This window comes from Anoplophora glabripennis, unplaced genomic scaffold (assembly GCF_000390285.2).
Source record: "Anoplophora glabripennis isolate ALB-LARVAE unplaced genomic scaffold, Agla_2.0 scaffold50, whole genome shotgun sequence".
In the NCBI taxonomy this organism is placed as follows: domain Eukaryota; kingdom Metazoa; phylum Arthropoda; class Insecta; order Coleoptera; family Cerambycidae; genus Anoplophora; species Anoplophora glabripennis.
Genome location: NW_019416330.1, coordinates 1,144,242 through 1,153,699, shown reverse-complemented (window position 1 = coordinate 1,153,699; position 9,458 = coordinate 1,144,242). Strand labels below are relative to the sequence as shown.

Here is a 9,458-nt window from a genome sequence, read left to right as displayed (position 1 = left end):
ACGCACTGTGTTCTGGTAGTAGCTGTAGTCGGCCAGGTGCATCGAGTGTACGAAGTGGTCGGTTATACGTCAAATACTAACCTGGCGAGCTTGATCGTAGAGCAGGGAACAATAAACAGTGGCGCGTACAGAGGTGAAATGTAGTACATATGTGGAATTTAAATAACGAATTGGATTTATAATAAATTACATTTAAAACAAATAGTTTATGAGAATAAAGGGATTTTTGTAGGAACAGGGTTCCAGACGTGAACTGATCTCTTCATCGCACCCCATTACGATTCTTTTTTTTATAAGGAGAACGAAGTTTCAAAGCAAAAACCTTGTATAACAGATATACTATAAATATTTACAGAATGAAAACAAAATATAAATCCTATGATATGATTCTATCAAATGAAAACACTAACAACAATTCTCTACCAATCTCAACAAAATAAGTTATTTTTCTATCAAACAAGAAATGTTAACAAATTATAAACAAAATATAAATTCTATGATTTATGTACTGTACGCCAAACTGCATTTTTCTCATCTTCATTTAATATTAATTTCTTCTTTGCACCCCCTTTTTTAGGTTTCTTAACGTCTCCTTCAATTTTCTTCTCTCTTAAAATTTTGAAAACAGATAATTCGCTTACTCCAGTATATCTAGAACACATTTCCACCAAACCAGTCTTCAGTTTCATGGGATGATCCTTTTCTAAAGGGTTATAGACATTTAATATTATCGTTTTTTCTCTGTAACTTAATATAGATTTTTTTGTACCCACAGCAGTACATCCGGCTCGCGAACATCCAGGCACCGCCTCCATTTATCCATATAACGACAACAGAGCAATAATAATACAAAAAACTTCACTTCACTAGCACAGAAAATATAATAGCATTCACGATTCACAAACAACAGCCCGAAACACACACACAGCACACAAATAAAACACTAAAAACACTTTTGTTACGGAGCACAAGAAATATGATTTCACTCACAAATTCTCAAATAATAGCGCGAAACACACATATAGCCCGAAAGAAATATAATTGCACTTATAACAGTTATAACCTCACAAATATCGCGAGCGAGAAACACGCAGCACCAATACAACCGAAACGAAACTGACCACGCCAGGCCGGCACGCGCGCCGCCGCAAAAAACACAAGACACAAGTCATATGAGGGATAATGAAGGGAGTAATAAATGTATTGTTGTCCTGCCGCCCAATGTGCGAAGGAGATGCCTTTGTTTTTCATTTTGTCCTTCATAAATATATAACTGTTAATCCATAATGCATAAAGAAATTATTCAATTTCCAAAACCCACTATAAAATGTGTTGCACTGATTCCCTTGACAGGCAATGATTTATTACTTTGCATCGAATACGATCGTACTATAGTTCTACCTCGGGCACAGCATATAAAGCTGTGCCTCGGGTATCAGCTTTTAATTCCAAGGAAATGACAGTGGTCAGTGACAACAAGGCATAGGGATCTCTTGGAATTCTATCTCAACAATATCGTACGGACGAAGCCTGTATAAACTGTAATTAGTAACTACTTTCTTATGCTTTATTAATTTGCACCGGGACAGCGCGTACGCAGTCCCGACTACCAAAAATTACGCGCCCGAGTTATCCGCATTAGGGATAATCGCAGGGGTCAGCCCGACCGTAGTGCAATGGAAGGGCCTCACCCTGGGGGAACCGCCTTGTTGATCACGGTAACCCCTACGCCAGGTAAGTATGCTTTTCAGTCGCTCTAAAATCAAAGTTCAGGCTTCTAAGCAGAATGGTGACGGCGAGTTATGATAGTGGCATCTAGCGGCAGAAACAACAAATACGGTACATTTTTTAAAACACCCTTATTCAACCAAACAGTATTGCATATAGTTACAAATTAATATAAAAATAAAATTATTGTTTAAAATGACTACCGAACTGTTAATAGAGCTTTTCAGAAATATTAACTATAATGCTTTTAGATATAAAGTATAAAAATACATTAGAAGGTATGCAGTTCCCAATACACATTATGATGGTTGCATAATCTATTTGTTATGCAACCACTAATACACGCGTCTTAGTGCTATGTATGTTTTTCTATATGCAATCAGCAATACACAGGTGTTGACAATAGCATGTTCTCTTAAGTAAGCAGCTTTTTTTAACAGTATTTAGTGTTAGTATGTACATATGTTAGGTATTAATTATTACGCAAGCGAATTGAGTAATAAAATAGGAAGCATTAGTGTCCAGTGATGACAAATTATTTGTAGTAATTTCTATATATCAATATTTACATATTTTATGTCAAATAGAAGTTATTTACTTGTTATATTCATACATAGGTAGTTATGATCACTTAATAGATTAGAACCCATATCATCAATTAACTTCGTTAAATAGTTAATTCTTCTAATATAGTTTGCTGAAATAATTGTATCTTCTATAAAAGCAAATTATTCATATACCTATGTTAATAATTATATTTTACAGAAAACTCGAGATAGAGTTATGTAAGAAATACATCATTTACAGTAAGCTGTAATAGATGTAAATGTTAATAACCCGTAGTTTAATTAATAATAAGCGGCATTATTAATTACTACTTGTTTGAAGGCACAAAAAATAAAAAATTGTTGGGTCAAAAATATAAGAGATTTGTAATATTACTGTACTGCACATTTTATAATAAATTTGAGAATTCTGTTGCATATTTTTATTTTTCGAACATGGCAAAATATCAAATAATACAAGATTATTTTCATATTTTTATATCTACAGCATATTATTAATTTCTAATTCTAGTAACTAATGAGAAAAATAATTTATGTCCGATACATATTTAATTTAAATACGTCTCAAAGGTATTCGACCATTAATGAAACCCAACCCATTCACTAAACAAACAAATAACGTATTTAACCAAATACTTAACGAGTACAGAGCTCACCTTCTTTAACTCGTTCCGGTTTGTTTGTTCAACACCGGTAGGTAATTTGGTACATTTACGGAGTTTTTCTAACCACATTATTGACGTTTCAAGATTATTTACCAGACAGGAAATCAGTAAATGTAAAAAACGACACAAAAAACCTTGGAAACTTCGGAATGGTCGTAATCTAAAAACACGAGAAAGCTGAAAAGTATATACCTAATATTAACAATTTCATGATGGCACAGTGGCATTGGATTTAGCTTTTGTGGCTTTTAATAATCATCGGTTTCTATGCTTCTTAAAATATGTATTTATTATTGTGGCGATTCTTGTTATATTCATTTTTGTAGCTGTCAGGTGTGATATATTTTACATTTTACCATACAATTTTAGTATGTTAATAAATAGTAATAATTATTATTTTATCTCTCAATAAATCCTTAATATAAATTTGCAAAAACAACACCTGCAAACAGTAGAATTTATATAATAATTCTGTTCAAAGCTCAATTAAACTTTATGAAGATGTCAATATTTTGTTAACTGACAAATATCAAGAATTTTAAATTCGCAGCATTTCAAAATATTTCAACACTGCTAGTTCATATTGTTGTTTATATTTATTAGCTCTATTTATTTATTAATAGCTATTAGCTATTTAAATATTGGAATAATGTCAAGTTGAGGATACGATTTTTATATCATCATAGACCTTAAGGACATATCGAATTTATGTACATATTTCCGCTGGTTTTATAAGCTGCATTACCAAGAAGAACTACGTTCACAAGTGTCTTATACCATGCACTTAAATTGGTTGACATTTTCTTCTCTAGTTTTCGATTCACTTTTGAGCTCCACCGGAAATGGTTTTGAAAGAGTCGATTCTTGGATTTGAGCTTCATTGTTCTGTGACTTGATGGTTTATTTTCATGATGAAGTACAGGGCCCTTACTGTTTTTCGGGAAAATTATTCTAGATCCACATAGGGAACTTTAGTAATGAAACAATTTCGAGCGAAATTTGTGTAAAAAAGTGGTGACCAAAACCGATCTTGAAAAAGTTGCACAGGATATTCCCGAAAATAAGACGATTCAGTCCAACATTTCTATATACAAAAGTCAACGCCTAATGAGACATAGCCCTCTCAATGTGGTACTTAAAATAACGCCATCTCATAAGTATAACTCAAAACTCTCTAGTTCAAACCGTAAGTAGTGCTGATTAATAATAAAACAATAACATTTTCATTTTTAAAGATACTTAATAAAATATATACCTAAAACTAACAAAAAAGTATATTTATATAAAAAATACTTGCTAAAGTACTTCCTAAGGATGCCCTAGCTATTCCAAATATACTAAATAAAACCCATCTTAGGAACAAATTTTATATAACCACTGTAATCTTAGTATAGAACGTAGGTATGTTCGTATAAACCTTCTTTCAAATTTTAATAGGTAGAATCACTACTCCAAATATTAAAAAAGCAATTTCCGAATACCCTGTTTTCCTCGAAAACCATATCAGATTTCCAAATTTTGTATCTAATATTTTTGTATTCTTCTCTGTATCTTCTGTATTTCTCTTGTACTCTCTGTATATCTTTGTATTCCTAAATTTTTGTATTGTACAAGTTAATAGTTATAGACTCAAACATAAATAAAGACATGCGTCAATTAAGAATCTCTAGCTCAAACGGTTTCAAGGTTATGTGAAAAAAGTTGTTTCACGATATTACATTGAGATAGCTTTATCTAAATAAGCTTTGACATTTGTAAGTTGGTTTTAATTGTCCTATTTTGACCCGGGTAATCTAGGGTGGCTTGCTGGTACATGCATTTCAGGGACATCCTGTATATGTGCAAATATTTTTTTCATAATCTACTGATAGATACAATCAGCTATTTCTTTTTCATTCTACAAGTTTGTATTCATTTAAATTTTAATCTAATTCATAACATAATCTTCAACCAGAATGATTTATTTGGAAAATAATGTACTTATCTATATATAACCGAGAATTTTTCTTGTAATATAGATACCGTGTAAGTTTAGTACCTACCTACGTACGGCAACAAATAATTACAAATAATTAAAAAATATAGTATACAGGTTAGATATGAAGAAACTTTTTTTTCATTTCGAGGAATTGTAAATGGAAACAACAGGAAGAGCTAAACACTTGAAAAAGCTAGGCATAAGTTGCAAGTAAACTTTGTCCGAATAAATTATAACAAATAAATTTGGACATTGGTAAATCTTAAAGATCCAGAGGAAAAAAATCGAAAAAATGAACAAAAAGTATATAACACCCTGTCTCATAAACAAAACAAGAGTGGGGCCATGTCGGTAGGAAGATTATGTCTTATTTTTGAGTGAAGATGTTTCTGTACACCCTGTATATATACACCCTGTACAGGGTGTCCCACCACGAACTCCATCGATGGATATCTGGCAAACCACTTGAAGGATTTTTTTTGAAATTGTGATGGCGTGATACGGACCGTGGGGCCTACCAAGCTAAAATATTTTCAAGGTCATGATACTTACGGTTATACCGGAAATCGATACTAACTTTCTTATTTTAAATGGAACCCCCTGCATATTATTGCATTTTTGGAAAGAGCATCTATTTTTAAGTTGAAAACATATAGCATACTCCATACTTAGGATTGACTGTTTCCGAGATATTTTGATTTTTAAGCAAAAATTGACAGATGCAGACTGTCAGCAAAATTTAGTTTTTCCGGAAACATAGGTTTATTTTTTGTGCAAATTGGACATTTTGTAGAGGAAGATGTAATTTATCGAATTTGACATGAAAATTTTCCAGTTTTAATATAGGGTGGTCAAAAAAAATTATCGAGTATGAAGTAGTGGAAAACTCGAAATTTTTAAATGGTCCATACCATCACAATTTCAAAAAAATCCATAGGGCGGTTTCCCAAATATCCATCGATGGAGTTCGTGGTTTGACACTCTTTATATACATATACCTCATAGCTTCGTAGATCGTGGCTTAGATGAAAGATTTCCTAAAATTCCTCACAATTACCAACAATACCTCACAAAATCTTTGGGTTATGCATTACCCTAATTTCTCCAGAAATGTTTGTATTACTCTAGATTACCACGTATTATCTTTGCCTTTTCCTTGCGAGTGTACCCCAAATTTCCTCAACATTTTTGTGTCAACCTCGTCAGTTTGAAGAATTGTAGTTTCTGTAATAAAAAATTAAGTGCTTAATCATTATTATGCAAGTTACTTCAAAATCTAAGAAAATACTTAACTTTAAAAAAGGATTTCACACATCAAAATTATTTAAAAGTGTGCATAAATATTTTTAAAAACTAATAACTGTAGAAGTGATGTTTCACCAAAAAGACTGACCCCCTCCCATATCTATGGCACTGACAATTGAAATACATAATTACTAGCATGAAGTACTAAATGTAGGTATCACCCTACAAGATTTTTTGACATTATAGTTCCTGAAATAATTAAAAAAGTGACTATTTGTTCCAAAAAATATTAGTTTCTATATCCCTAAAAATCGATACGCCACGGGCTTGTTTTATATGAACTTTTTGTTTATTTTTATCTGAGAAATATCCACGTCCCCTTAATATCTATAAACTAAAAAAAAACAAAATGGCGTATGGTGAGGATCAGATTCCTCGTTTTCTAGTAAAGGATATTGCTCGAGAGTTCTATACACTCCGCGTCTTACGTTATTCAATATTGCTTTATCCACTGGCGAATTTCCTGATAGGTGGAAACTTACAAGAGTGTGTCCAATTTTAAAAAGCGGTAACCCTGCGGATGTAAGAAATTATCGTCCTATTGCCATATTGTCTAACATTGCAAAAGTCTTTGAGATGTGTCTGTATAAACAAATATTAAATAACTTAAAGTCGTACATATCACCAAATCAGCATGGTTTTTTTCCGAATCGTCCAACTTTATCAAATCTGGCCGAGTTTACCCAGTATACGGCGAACTATGTTGATGACAAAGGGCAAGTTGATGTCATTTACACAGACTTCTCAAAGGCCTTTGATAAGGTTAATCATATTATATTCCTACGTAAGTTGGAACGGTATGGTTTCAGTGAGAGCTTACTCCGCCTTTTCAATTCTTACCTATATCATCGAAAGATGTATGTCTCTTATAATGGTTTCAAGTCGAATACTTTTAACGCGGCATCGGGAGTACCTAAAGGCTCTAACTTGGTCCCAATCATTTTTATATTATTTGTAAATGACTTATCTCTAACAGTAAAGTCAAATCATCTTATGTTTGCCGACGACTTGAAATTATTCTTGAATATATCATCTGTGGCTGATTGTTTGTTATTGCAAGACCTTGTGGATCATGTTTATATATATTGTACTGATAATTATTTACCTGTTAACAAAAATAAATGCAAAGTGTGTACGTTTACTCTTAAAAATCAGCCCCTCATATTTGATCATAATATAGGTCGTTTTCAGAACATTAAGGATCTTGGTGTAATGTTTGACAGCAGATTGTCTTTTGCTGATCATATTAATTCAAGTATAAATAAGCTTATAGTATGCTAGGCTTTGTTATAAGAAGTACAAGATCTTTTACCGATATAGGTGCATTGAAGAACTCGAATATTGTAGCCTTATTTGACATGTTATCAAACATACAGTCACCGCTTGGAAATAATACAGCGGCGTTTTCTCAAATTCCTGTCTTTTCGTGTTGACAATTTTTATCATGACAGGGGATACAACTACCAATTACTGTTACAAAGATTCAGTATGCAGTCGCTGAATACTAGAAGGGTGGTTGCAAATTTATCTTTTTTATATAAATTGTTTCATGGCATGGTTGATTCTCAGGCTTTAATCTATCTTTTTAATATACGTGTTCCGAGACCTGGCTCTCGAGAGGATTCACTGTTTTACTATCGAAATGCTAGAACAAATGTGCTTGTAAAATCTCCTGTTTATTTAATGGCTAATAATTATAACCAAATAGCAGATCATTGTGATTTATTTCATTGTAATTTTAATGATTTGTTAAGAATTGCCTCGGATTACTTCAATAATTTTCAATATTAGATAAAGGTTTTATGCTCTATGCTGTTTATTTCTTTATTTGGTTTATTTATTTGTTTTCTTTATTTATTGTACAGTAGTATGCTTATATTATAATTATTTACTTATTTTGTCCTGTAAATGGAATGTTTTCTGTTGGGCAATAAATGCATTATTATTATTATTATTATTATTATTATTAGAATTGTTTTTGTTTTGTACAACTATAATTAATGCCAAAATTCACCTAGATATTTAGCATGTCATCGCTTTATAGGTACATCAGTTTTCCCCAAATTCTAAGGAACCCCACACACACATGTATACATAACGTTAAATTAGATCCACTGTTTCATTTTACGACAGACCGAGGTAGGTAATTGTAATACATAGCACGAAAATGCATATTCTGTGCCAATGAAACCACTTCACCACACGTTCTGCTCAACCACAAGTTGTATCTTGAATGTTTACACTGAAACCTAAGGGTTAATTTAATGAAGGAAATCCTAGAACGCTCGTGTCGAAATAGAAGAGGTAGATGCTGGTGCCTGCGTTAGACACACAACGCTAAGACTCCAACCAAAGGGATCACTTTGTTAGGCAAAATTCCAGTTACAGAATTATATTATGTTTCCAACCCAACATAATTAATTACGAATAATTAAATAAGAGAAATATTGTACAACTTGTAAATCTCTATTATGCAGGATGTCATTAAAAGTGAGTTCGTTTTATTGGACTTTTTGCATCTCTAAATTGAATAATTGTTGAAAAAATGTCCAAAAAACCCTTTTTATATTTACATTTAAAGGAACTACATACTACTTACTTGCTTATCATTAGATGTTGAAGTTATGTGAGACGTGCCAGAGGTGTTTGAAAATTAAATTCAATGTTGTGTCAGTGATTAGACAAACCATGTTAGAACGTACCTACCTAATTATATTCAGTTGGAGGTAGTTATTGCATAGTAGCACATATGTATCACAATAACAAACTTGATGTGATGTTCATTTATGGTGAATGTCTGCAAAATGCAGCGGAGACATCGCGTCCTTGTGCAGAACGTCCGATGATATTCCATCTCGCAAAGTGACTTTTTCAGCTATTGTATTTTTCGTTTGAATATTTTATTTGCCAGTAAATAAACATACATTACAAGAAAAATCCAATATGACTTGGAAATAGAAGAATCTGATTTCTATCAGGGTGTAGGATTGAAATAAACTTTCTCAGAGGTTTTGGCCTTCAAAGGGGGCCAAATTGGTAAATTTAAATGAGGAAATTGATTTCCTTTCGGTACAGTATTATTCATCTGAGATATAAAACTTCATGAACTCAGTGACCGCAGGACAAATTTGAGGAAACGAATAAAAACCGAAATACATCAAAACAGTCTTGGAATATCTGATAATTATTTCAGAATGCGTAACCAAATAGCTTAAA

At 32.3% G+C, this 9,458-nt stretch overlaps 1 non-coding gene across 1 annotated transcript; it reads right to left on the bottom strand.

Annotated features, from left to right (window-relative positions):
- Nucleotides 1-1,580: 1,580 nt before the first annotated feature.
- Nucleotides 1,581-1,742, bottom strand: LOC111691395. The gene has a single exon (XR_002762937.1). It is a non-coding gene; the product is annotated as a U1 spliceosomal RNA (small nuclear RNA).
- Between the last annotated feature and the right edge of the window lie 7,716 nt (nucleotides 1,743-9,458).